The sequence below is a fragment of the Arvicanthis niloticus genome, chromosome 17 (genome assembly GCF_011762505.2).
Source record: "Arvicanthis niloticus isolate mArvNil1 chromosome 17, mArvNil1.pat.X, whole genome shotgun sequence".
Lineage (NCBI taxonomy): Eukaryota > Metazoa > Chordata > Mammalia > Rodentia > Muridae > Arvicanthis > Arvicanthis niloticus.
Window position 1 is genome coordinate 28,364,768 of NC_047674.1, and position 11,639 is coordinate 28,376,406.

Below are 11,639 nucleotides of genomic sequence, written 5' to 3' on the forward strand. Positions count from 1 at the left end.
CAAGATCTCTTTACCCGTGCAGAGGAGGACCATGGTGATGACAATGAGAACCATGATGACCATGAGACATCCAGTCTAGACACATAAACATAAGCTTCCGTGTCTCCTTGCCGTGCTTTGTTTGTCCTGAAATACGGGATACAACTCAAAATTGGAAACTGCATCTGGTCAGTGGAAGCAAAGGAACATCGGGGGACGCTTTGGGCATGGCTAAAGGCTTGAGAGAAAGCTGAAGCGTCTGGCTCCTGAAGGCCAAACAGAGGACTCAAATTTCTGCACGTAGGCTGAGGCAGGGCCCCTCTGGTGTCCTGGCCCCTCAAGGAATCCTTCCCTGGTGTGTGTGGGTTTTGTCCTAATCTGGTTTAGGATTTGAGAGAAAAGCCTCACTTTGAAGAATCTGAGTCACCAGCCCAACCTGTAGCCACAGGAAAAAGAAGGCTTAGCTTGAGTGGCATTTGTCCAGACTATCCAGGGTAGAAGGCTATGTGTACAGAGCAAGAAGTGGCCCCAGGCCAAGGACACCCCAACAGTCACCCCTCTCCTTAGTTCCTAATAAGAACAGACCCTTCAGTCAAGTGTTAATTTCCACAGGCCTCCTCTCACCTCTTCATCTTTGGAAATGAGAGAAGGAAGTCGCAGGACCTCCCTCCCCCAAAGCAGAACTTCCAGGTGTCAGTCATTAAAGCATGGGGTCATAGCACTGGCTCTTTCCCAGGGGTGTTTGTGAAGGCTGGTATTGGATAGTTCAGGCTTCTGCTGTCTCTGCTCAGCCCACCTCCAGCCCTAGTCCGTTGGTATTATTCTGCTCAGAACTGTAGATGTCCTGAATAATGGCTAACTTTCTAGCCCAGCCACCCTCTTTCAGCATGGGTTCGAGATAAAGGGCTGTGAGACAGAAGTTCTGCTCTTCTCGACTTAAGCTTCCCATGTCTGCCTCCAGGCAACTTCTTCCAGAAGTAACCATTTATCAATGAGACGGAGAGGAAACGGAATCTCACTCACATCCACTGATTCCCTAAGGATATTTTGCTGATCTCCAATTTGCTAACCTATACAGCGACAGGAGTAATAGAAAACTAAGTAAGCCCATCCTGCGACGCCTCCTCAGCCTCTCTTTAACCTCTGGGCTCTGGTGTAAAAGATCTATGTCAACCCAGGTCTTCAGAGAACCAGACTCCATGATGAGATGAACAAATCTGTGAGTCACAAGGACATAAGGAGGAGAAAGATGGGAAGTGTCAGGAACAGCGTTGGAGTCCATGACACCAAGAAAGAGGAGAGGGAAGAGAGAGCACCTATAAGTGCCCTGCTCTTCTTGGTGACTCGGAAGGAGGCAAGGCCAAAATAAAGCCCTCTGCCAAAGAAGGGGCCCTTGTGCTCAGGGACCTGTCTTAGCATCCCTTACTAAAGCCATCATCCCATTTACTCCTCTCGTAGCATAAGGGCCATGAGACGTGATCGATGGCCCATGGTCCCCTGGCCCCTGAAGCAGATACTCTGTGCGAAAGTATTGGTTTTAAAGAGTGTGAGTGTCCATGTAATACCTTAAAAAGCAATCATTTTATCTTCTAACTTTATCTCTCTGCTTCCCAGATTCAGATGCGCCACCAACCATGCAAAAAGTTCGCCATGGTTGTACACATTCAAAAGTGGAAACAGGGGGATCCCTGGAGCTTGCTTAGCCTACCCAAAAAGTCCACGGTCTCAATGAGAGAGCCCACATCAAAGACAAGATGGACGATATCAAAGGAGCAAATCCAAGGTTGACCACTGGCCAACCATGTGCAGACAAAGCAGCCTGGAGATGCGTAAACCTGCACTGCCACCTACACAGAAACATACCCAAGTACATACCCTGCACTGCCACCTACACGGAAACATACCCAAGTACATACCCTGGGGGGTATCAGAAAGAGAATAATGAATGCAGTCTGAACGAATTCTTCACTTTTAATAGTATAAATATAGTATAAATATATATAAATATATAATATAAATTATGAATGTAAATAAGTATAAATATATTTATAATATATAAATGTAAAATAATATAAAACACACAGGAGACTGCTTGGATTGACTCTATTGCTGTGTCTCACTTTGGCAGTTTGCCAACTGATTTTACCACACGCTCTTGGGTTTTTGGCTCAGTTAGGTTTTTGATGGGCTTCAGAAATGTGCTTTCCCACTTCTAACAGACTCTTCAGTTCATTCCTAGCAAGTGTGCCAACCTTTTCCTTTATCTCCAACCCTGCCCCTCCTTCTTTCTCATGACCATTTCTATTCTCTTGAAAAGAGAGAGCGCCTGCCAAGAATGTCTAGCTTCCTGCCCTTGCTACAAAACTCCTGACATGTGTATCCTTCCCCTGAATCGTGGAAGGCATCTTCCTGCGAAGGTCCCTTCTCTATATCAACCTTCACATCTCAGCTCGTTTTTGCAGACTTGCTGCTTCAACTACATCCCTTAGCCTGCAGATCAGCTCCTGTCTTCCCTTGTTCCCCTGTTTCCTTGGGGTCAGCCCATGAACAGTCCCTGCTCTGAGAAGAAATGTGTTTCCCTCGATCCTACAGTTTGAATTTACCCATCAAAGTCTTCTCAAACAACCGAGGTGACTAAAGCTTAGTGGTCCTAATCTCCCAGCCACGTAAGTCAGCCACATGTGACAAGGCTCACCAATGACTTCTGCACCTATCCCTCTGTGGGTGTCATGGTCTTCGGGGGTCTTCATCCCTAAGTCTTTGATTGTCAGTCATTTTAAATGGCCCATTCTCTGATCTCCACTCCACTCACTCCACCACCACTGTACCTCTAGGGTTCTCCCCTGGTGAACAGCTTTTTCTTTCCCCAGTAACTTGTGTCTGAGCTCCCTAGCCCTCTCCGCATGGTTGGCTGCCCAGAGCCCGTGTCTCTCTGGAGTGCTGACCTACTTTATCTATGCACATTTTTACTTGGATGTCTTGCCAAGTACCTCAAGCGTGAGCCAAGCCAAAATCATTATCTTCCCATCCAACTGGTTCTTTGCGCTGCCTTTCCCCGCTTGGCTGTGTACAGTCATCCTTCCAAATACCCTTTCTTTCCCTTGTTCATGCTTGAGCAGTTTTCAAATCCTACACATGCTTCCCCCATCGAGGCTGTGTATGTCGTGGCGTTTTCTGATCCTCCTCAGTCTCTCACAACACTGAGAATCTCACTCAGGTTCCTTCTCTTCAGATGGCTACTTAGTGATACAAAGTTAATTTAAAATCACAGTTGACACATCATTCTCTAGTCCATAAATGTCAGTAAGTCCCTGTTGTCCTCCAATTGGAAGACAAGCTTCATGTATAGAATCTAAGTCCTATCTAGTCTTCCTGACTTCTCTTTGCTATGTTCAACTTGTATGTCATCTCCAAATACTGTTCCTTTTTGCCCATACAATGACCTGCAGCATTTTGAGTTTCCTTCACCTTCGCAGCTTCCAGAAAGCAGCTCCTGCTTTCCCTTTGGGAAGTACTTTTTGGGTGGTGCTGTCCTGTCCTGAGCTCAGCTTAACCAACAAGAGAAACATGAACATCTTATCTTTGTCACCACAGCCTGCAAGCAGGCCTATACCAGTCTCCTCTTTATATCTCCTGAGACAATGCCTCCTAAAGACAAAGGCCACAGCAGCAAGCACAGCCTCCTACTTGGCTGAGCCTGCTGGTCTTTTTATGGCAATACTTTATGAGCACAGGAAATGATAGGTTGATTGACATCTATAGGTTGATTGGCATCTGGAACAAGCTTCTGATCTCACAGGAGAACTGTAACAAGCCACTGACCAGCACCCTGAGCACAAGCCACATTTTTAAGTAGACTGACTCAGCACACAGTAGCTTTCAGTAGACTTTTCTGAACACTTTGGATTTTTTAGAGCAAATTTAGGTTCATAGTAAAAGTAAGCAGACAGTACAGAGAGTTCCTAGCTGCCCTGTCCTGGCATATGAACAGCTTCTCCCACTACTGCATCCCCCATCAGAGTGGTACATGTGCTACAGGCCCTATACTTGGCTGCCCCACACTGAGACATCTTTATTTACCCAAAGCCAATAGTTGACATTTGAGGAGAAAGCAGATGACTGGATCAGTCAAATGCCTGCCATGAAGGCGCTAGAACCTGAATTCAGATCCAGAGAACCCACATAAAAGGTTTGGCATAGCAGAGCATTCGTGTAACCCTTGGGCTGGTTGATGGACAAAGGCTGGTGGCAGAGATGTGGAGAGGGACAGATGAGGGTGCTGGGCCTGGAAGATCCTGGTGATAAGCTTCTCAGTGAGACACCCTGTTTCAAAAGAGTTGGAGGGGAATGGAAGAGAACCACCTGATGCTCACCTCAGACCTCCACATGCACATGCACAAATGTGCATGTACACCCCATACATGTACACCACACACATGTATTGCCATACACATATACAACACAACACAAACATTGGACTATAAGCATACACACATACACACACAAAGAAAGTAGTTTGAGAAATTTATAAATTAGAGAACTCATTCCTAAATAATCAATGTATCAAGTCAAATTTTAAAAGAAAAATTAGCAAATACCTCTCAGTGAACAAGGTATGGTAACATGCATTTGTAATCCCAGCCCTTGGAAGGTACAGTCAGGAAGATCCTGACTCAGTAACAGCCACAGCTGCATATCAAGTTCAAGGCCAGCCTGGGATACATAACAGGTTGTAAAAAAAAAAAAAAAAAAAAAAACCCAAGAGCAGAAAAAAAAATACAATGAATCAAATGACAAAGCAAAACTATTACAATGAAAGCAGTACTTAATGAGAAACAACTTTTATCTTTAAAAATATAGACGAACTGGGCATAGTGGTACAGGCCTTTGATCCCAGCACTTAAGATGCAGAAGTAGGCAGATCTCTGTGAGTCCAAGGCCAGCCTAGTCTGTATAAAGTTCCAGGACAACAAACTCCAAAGCAAGCAAAAGGAATTATCAAAGGACTTATCAGAATCTACAACAGAAGCCAGGTGGTGGTGTCGTATCCAGTTAGTCCCAGGACTTGGCAGGTAGAGGCAGGCATACCTCTGAGTTAAAGGCCAGCCTAGTCTACAGAAGGAGTTCAGGACATCCAGGGAGCTACACAGAGAAACTTGTCTTGAAAAAAAAAATTAAAAAAGGAAAAAAACCTACAATAGAAATAAGTGAGTCGGACAAGAGAGAAAACCCCCATGAAACCAGGAGATAAACCTTTGCTTATCCTGACAAAATGAGACGATTCGAATCATTAAGTTATCGATGAATGGGTTATCAGCACCAAACCTGCAGAGCTAAACAGGACTCTAAGGACTAGCATGAGCAATTATATGACGATAAAATGAGATATCCCAAGTGGAACAGAGCCTTAGAAGTACAATTTTAACACATTTACACAGTAGAGATGTCTGTATCTGCCTGGCCTTAGACAAGAGTTCCTAAGAGTGTATGTGACGAAGCGTTGGGTGTGTTCTAAATACTGACTGATGAGAGGTGACAACGTGGCTCTGCTTATCCTCCGGGTGACTGCTTTCTAACATCCATTGCTAAACCCAGCAGTCCAACTCCAACAGCATGCTCCTGTCTCTTCCTGTCCGTCTCCCTGCTGGCTGTTGTGGAGGCTTATGGTTCTGCTGTCTTACTCACAGACTCGTGAAACCATCCTTCGACTTAACACAATACTTTTTAAAAAGTTATTACATTGAATAAAAGAACTTTGCCTTTTCCTCTAAACAGCCACTGGACAGTGGCCCACGGAGTGAGAACAAGCGAACAGGTGTGTTTCTTATTCCAGGTCAGCCATGCAGCTCTCAGAGTTGAAGAGAAACAAGTTTCCCACCGCGGTGAGCATTGCACAAGGCTTTGCTAAGACAACCTATCATCAGTAAGTGACCTAGAGTGAGGAGCTGAAGAACTTAACAGGTTACAGTCCCTGTTTATGAGCTTCTAGCAACCATTTACAAACCTGCACCTTGATGGTTACGTGGGATGCTACAATCTTGTCTCACCAGGATAAGACAGCCTTTTACATCAGCGTCTCATTAAATACCCAACCTCATAATTGACAAAATGTTTATGGACCTGCTTTGGGCTATTTTCGAGGGAATCCTGTTTTCATGAGTAGAAGATATTAGGCAAATAAAAACCATAGAAGCTAAGATGATTGGCTCTTGAAGACAAAGCTTGGGTCTCCAGCGTGTTCAGAATAGGTCTTGTAAGACCTCGCTCATGTGGGACACCAAGGTATAGCTGGGGTCTAACAAGTACCATGCTTTTGTTATACCCAGGAGCAATGTCTTAAGAAACCCACTAGCGTTTGCCTGGTCCTGTACTGTTCAATAAGCTCGATGTGGTTGCTGGGTGTTCACGAAGTGAAACTCATCCTAACAGAGACGTGCTGTGTGTACAAAGCACATCTTAATTCCAAAGTCGTTAGGAAGAAATCATAATGACCTCAAATATTTATATTGCCCACCTGTTGATATGTTTGGACTACGTTGGGCTGAGTAAAATGCATTGCTAAGAACAAATTTCTGTGTTTTCATGTGGCTAAAACCTTACGTTACACACACGGCTATATTACCGTTGTCTTGGATACCTGTGGCCTAGTCTTATCACAGTCTGCTTGGCCAGGCAAAAGAAGGGCACAAAGATTTGGGGAGTCAAAAGGTTTGAATAAGCATGAAGACTCCACATGGAGAATCTGTGCAAAATGGAACCAGGGTTCACCACAATTTCCTTTTTCTTTCTTTTTTGTTTTTCTTCCTCTCCTTCTTTTGAGAGGGTCTCACTATACCAATAGGTAGCCTTAAATTCTCTCTATATAAAGGCATGGCCTTGAACTCAGAGATCCTCCTGCCTCTTCCTCCCTGAGTGCTAGGACTAAAAGCATCCAGTTCTCCATCATCTATCCTGTCTGCCCTTCCTTCCTTCCTTCCTTCCTTCCTTCCTTCCTTCCTTCCTTCCTTCCTTCTTTTTTTCTTTCTTTTTGTTTTATTTTTCAAGACAGGGTTTTTCCATGTAGTTCTGGCTGTCTTAGATCTTTCTCTCTAAATCAGGCTGACCTCTGTGTGTGTGTGTGTGTAAACTTGCTAACCAACTCTTTAGTTTAAGAACACTGCCTGTGTCAAGGAATATTGGAGATAGGACTGGTGGTGGCCCAGGCCTTTAATCCTAGCACTTGGGAGGCAGAAACAGTCAGATATGTATATGTATATGTATATGTGTATGTGTATATGTATGTTTATGTGTATGTATATGCAGGTAGATGTAGATGTATATATGTTACTATGAAATTAGTTGCCCAGACTTGGACCTACCTAACTATGGTTTGATTCAGTTCCCTTAAAAAGATATTTGAGAACATTCCACTTTATGGCCTAGTGGCCAACATCACCAAATTAATTTCTTTCTGTGATTTAATGCCACATTTATAAACTATTAGCATTTATTTAAAACAGAAATGGGAGCACTGAGGGCCCTCTACTTGCCTTACCCTACATTAAAGTGTAGTCCGCCTGGACTCACCGCGGAGCTGGACTCTAGACTCCAAATGAGTCCTTGCAATTCTCGGGCCAGCCTAGACTGTCCGGTTTGTATTCAAACCAGTGGAAGTTCAGCATTCTCTCCTAACACCCCCACAGAAGTCAGAGGGACAGAATCTTTGTGTGACAGCCTAGAAACACGGTACCTTTGGACTCCCAGGTGTCCTTTGCTCTCTCTTTTCCTCCCCCAATACACATTTACGCAGCCTGAACAGAGCCAGAGAGATTTTTTTTTTAGCACTACAGATCTAGATTTAATTAGGTTTGTTATATTCTGTTAGAGGGGAAAAATTAAATGTGTCTAAAAATGAAACTAAGCTCAGAGAAATTTTATTCAGAGTAGGACCAACATCACAAATAGTTAACAGTTAACAATTACATGACATTCACTGAAGTCCTTTTCCGTAACGGATTGGTAAGAGCGATTGCAGTTTTCTGTTGTAATAAGTACCTATTCATTTACCACTCTTTCTCGGGGTGTACAAGTCATTCCCCCAGCCATTTAGATTTTAAGTTCATTTATATTTACCCTTTTCTTCCTCAAAAAAAAAAAGTGTTTTTTTCCTAATAGATATAAAGCCTACATAGAAATGTGATAAGGGCATTTATCACATTTATATGTAGGACCCATTTTTGTAATTCTAAAATTACAAATTTTAATTGTAATTTCTAAAAAGTAGGACCCAATTTTGTAATTCTAAACCGTTAATGTTAACTTTGAAATACAAACTTGTTCTCCCTAAACCCATAACACCCTACAAGCAGTCCAACCAGCGCTGGGGTGAGCTGTCATTTTACCTGAGGGACTTCTGTAGTGCAGACAGCATAGATTGTTAAAAGATTCTTTCATCCTTTCAAAGGAGGAGGGCAGGGTTGCAGATCCTCCCAGGAACCTGGAGTTAATGAGCCCAGCCCCACTTAAAACTCACAGGAGGAGGTCCTAGAGCCTTCTAACAAGCTCTTCAGGTAAGGTGTGTGCACAGTAAGGTGTGAGAAATGCCAGACCAGTAGAAAGGGCTCCAGAGAGCTGAGTGGTACATCTTGGAAAAGAGAAAGGGGAGAAATCAGCTCACAGGACTTGCAAAGCTCAGGGCCACTTTGTGAGGAGAGACACTGGGCCTTGTGGGATGCTAGCCCACGGATGTACCACCTAATTTCATCCCTAACCAGAAACATATCCAAATAAATGTGTAGTATAGAGTATGAGGGGTACTAAGATCCTTGGCCCATCAAACTCATCTCCTGTCTCAATCCCCAAAGCAAACCAGGAGACCCTTCTCAGACCCCATTCTGGTCTCTGGGCCCCATCATACCCTATCATCATTCTAGGAGCACCCGGCTACCAGAGGCATCCACCATAGCATGCAGCCACAAACCAGTTTGTTTTTATTTTAAAACAGTCAAAACACCACCACCGCTCCAAGACAAAGAATCAGAATATATTTGCATACCAGATACTCTAGACTAAAATTCTTCCTCCAGCACACATAGTATGAAGTCAAAAAAGGCTGCTGAGATGGCTGGGGAGAGAGGGGGAGGGAAGAAGGCTCCCCAAAGCCTGACAACCTGAGTTTGATCCCCAGTAGTAGAAAAAGAAACTCAACTTTCAGATGCCCACTGACCACTATATCCATGCCATGGCAATACAGTATTTTTTAAAACAATGAGACAAGAAACGATGTCGATGAATGTTTAGTTTTTCAGTTGGGGATCGTGAATGAGTCTCTCTAACTTAAGCCAATCTCCCTTTAAAGGCATTTCTTTGATAAGAATATCAACCTAAAATGACCACCAAACTGCTAGACAATGGTCTCCGAAGGTTAATTTGCTTCTTTAGGAACAGCACTGACTGGAAACACATGTGGTATAACAAAGTCTGAGTATATTACAGCAAGAGGAAGTTTCTTAATGCAAAATGAGGAAGACTTCGTGAGATCTTTTTGAAACATTAGCCCTTGACTGTATGGGTCAATAAGCAAGGGTCACTTCAACCCAAGGCTGGACAGACATCATTGCAGAAGTGTTTTGTTGTTGTTGTTGTTTGTTTGTTTTTTTGGGTTTTTTTTTTGAACAGTTATGGTGGCTTTTGTGTGAAGTTCTGATTGTGTCAGTCTTTTGTGGATAGCTTGTTTGTTTGTTTGTCTGTTTGTTTTACAGAGAATGCATGCCTGCGATTTGCTCCTTCTTGAATTCCCTGCCTCACTCATTTACTTTTTTAAGTTTCCCATCAGCCAACAGCATCTCCATTCTCCCAACTTTTACACGCTGACGGAAGAGACTCAAGATGGCTCTGTGGTTAAGAGTGTTTTCTGCTCTTGAAGAGGACCGGAGTTTGGATCCCAGATCCAATGTCCTCTTCTGTCACTGATGGGCAGTGCGTGTGCGAGATGCACGGGCGCACACGTGGGCAGAACATCACAAACATAAAATAAACTTTAAGACTTAAAGAAAAAAATGAAGGGAAAGGATTAAGGTCTGAGGAAGGAGTCACGGGTGCCGTGTCTGGCACAGAGACCGGTGAAATGAAGCCCCGGAAGCAACCCAAGAAGATGGGAGAAAGATAAGGCTTTCCTGGAGCAGCCCAAGAAGCAGCCCAAGAAGATGGGGAGACAGATGAGGCTTTCTAGCAAAAACAAAGAGAGGCACAGAAAAAACTCTGGAGCTAAAAGCTAAGGCTGTGGGGACAAACCACTAGCCACAAAAAGAATTAAGAAATCTGGCAAACCAACCAGACAGCATACACCAGCTGATATGAGCTTCCCCCCACCCACACACACACCACAGACACAGCAGGGGACTGCCTGGTTTGGCCCCAGTGAGAGAAGACTGCACCTAACCCTCAAAAGACTTGAAGGCCCCAGGGAGTGGGGAGGTCTGGTGGGATGGGGGTGGAGGGGGAGTGGGAGGGGTGGGGTGGAGGTGGGAGGGGTGAGAGGGGTGGGAACATCCTCTTGGGGGGGTCAGAGGGTGGATAACAACTGGACGGTAAAAAAAATTAAAGAATATAAATGAATACATAAATAAATAAACAAAAAGAAATCTGGCAAAAAGTAAACTATTCCTGGTACCTTTCACAGTGGTGACCATCCTCCGTTCCTACTGAAGCTGCTGGATCCCCTGCCATAACATCTTTTCTCACCTACAGCTAGAATGAAGTTCGAGCCTGAATTAACTTTTTTTTTAATTAACTTTTGTAAAAAAAAAAAAAAAAAAAAATCCCCAAAATAGTATACAATGGCTCCTTGTCTCTAGTTTTCGCCCAGCTACACCCAGCTTGGTTTGGAATTTAGAGTAAACCCAGTTTGAACCTGCTGGAAACCTTGCTAGAATCTGCTGACTCATCTTTGTTGTACTCTGAATCCTTTGGCACTTCTAGAAGAGGGAAGCAGGGGGAAGGGAGGAGGGAAGGGAGGGGAGGGGGAGGGGACTATAATTTTTGGCAGTATAATTAAAGTCTCCGGTGTGCATGAAATAATGTTTCTGCTTAGAGCTGTAGTTCAGTGGTATAGCACTTCCATAGAAGGCACAAGGCCCTGGGTTCAATCACCAATACAGGAAAAAAATATATTAAGAGTGAATTAAGGGTGCTAGAGTGATGGCTCAGTGGTTAAGAGCACTGCCTGCGCTTCCAGAGGACCCAGGTTCAATTCCCAGCACCCACGTGGCAGCTCGCCTGTCTGTAACTCCAGTTCCAGGGTTCTGACACCCTCACACGAACATACATGCAGCAAAACACCAATGCACATGAAATGAAAATAAATAACTTTTTTTTTTTTTAAAGAAAAAAAGGGAGTTACGTTTCTAATTACAGCTTTGACAGTTGGCACTTAACTCCTAGAAGAGTGATAACAAATTCCAGCTAATACAGGTGATCATCTTCCTGCCTCAGTCTCCCAAGCAGGTGGAGTGACACACTCGCTACCATGGCTGAATGGAAGTCAGTGTAAAAACTATGACAACTGCGCTCATGTTATTCACAGGTCCATATATTATTATTAATAATAATGATTTATTATTATTATTATTATTAATTATTTTATGTACGTGAGTACATTGTACACTGTCTTCAGACACTCC

The 11,639-nt window shown here is 43.7% G+C and overlaps 1 long non-coding RNA gene across 2 annotated transcripts in view; it reads right to left on the minus strand.

Moving 5' to 3' along the window:
* LOC143434839 (uncharacterized) overlaps positions 1-10,819 on the minus strand; it is a 79,414-nt gene extending 68,595 nt beyond the window's left edge. For both annotated transcript variants that reach the window (XR_013104646.1, XR_013104645.1), the window contains exon 1: positions 10,631-10,819. This is a non-coding gene — a long non-coding RNA (uncharacterized LOC143434839). The remainder of the gene's footprint in view (positions 1-10,630) is intronic.
* Between the last annotated feature and the right edge of the window lie 820 nt (positions 10,820-11,639).